Source organism: Sapajus apella, unplaced genomic scaffold (assembly GCF_009761245.1).
Source record: "Sapajus apella isolate SASKATOON/1434 unplaced genomic scaffold, GSC_monkey_1.0 scaffold49, whole genome shotgun sequence".
Classification (NCBI taxonomy): domain Eukaryota; kingdom Metazoa; phylum Chordata; class Mammalia; order Primates; family Cebidae; genus Sapajus; species Sapajus apella.
Window position 1 is genome coordinate 9503879 of NW_022436989.1, and position 841 is coordinate 9504719.

General features: G+C 61.2%; 1 pseudogene; it reads left to right on the forward strand.

The window, feature by feature from the left end:
- Positions 1 to 584, forward strand: part of LOC116525907 — a 2071-nt pseudogene extending 1487 nt beyond the window's left edge.
- The last annotated feature ends 257 nt before the right edge of the window (positions 585 to 841 follow it).

Genomic DNA, 841 nt, shown 5'->3' on the forward strand with positions numbered 1-841 from the left:
CCCACCTCCCGGGATGCGCCCGGCCCACCGCAGAGGAGAAGCGGCCCGGGCGGAGGCCGTCCTGCCAAGGAGGGCCGGCGCCTCAACAGCAGGTTGTCGGGTCGCTGGTCCAAAAGGCCCTCGGCGCCCAGTGGCGTGACCAGCTCCTTCTCCACCGACGCCTTCTCTGAAGGGGAGTTTCTGACGGGGAAGAGGCCCAACGAGGGCTCAGTGCCCGGGTCGGAAGTAAAACAAGTCCCAGTGCCGCCCAGCCCGACAGCCGTGATTTCCTGAGCTGCGGGACGGGGGTGGGCAGGACGTGTGGATGCCCGCCTGCCCTGCCCTGTGCCGTGGACAGCGCGGGCCACACGCTGCACCAGTTTGCACATCAGACTGCAACTGGCCTCCTGCCCTGCAGCCTCCGTCCGGGCCTCAGGGAGCCTGGATCCCACGAGAGGGTCCGAAGCATCTCAGTCACACGCCTCCACCGGACTGTCACTGGCTGGGCGGGGGTCGGTGCCACGGTCTCCTTGTTGACCAGTGTCCACCCTCCTTTGTGCCCCACCCATCCGCTGGTCGCAGATGGGGTGAGGGCCATTCTCTAAACCTTAATGGGACGGGCTGTCCGGGGCAGCCGCAGTGGCTTCTCCTTCCCCAGGCTTCCTGGTACTTCTGGTTCCCCCCTCCAAGAGCCTGGTGGAATAAAAGGGAAGAGGGCAGGGCTCTGAGCCCCGGAAAAAAAAATTCATAATTGTCAATTCATAATTGACAGTTCATAATTGACAAAACTTTGAGGTACTCCCCATGTCCTTCAACTAGAGAATGGAAAAGCAAACTGTTAATACATCTATACTAGGGAAAA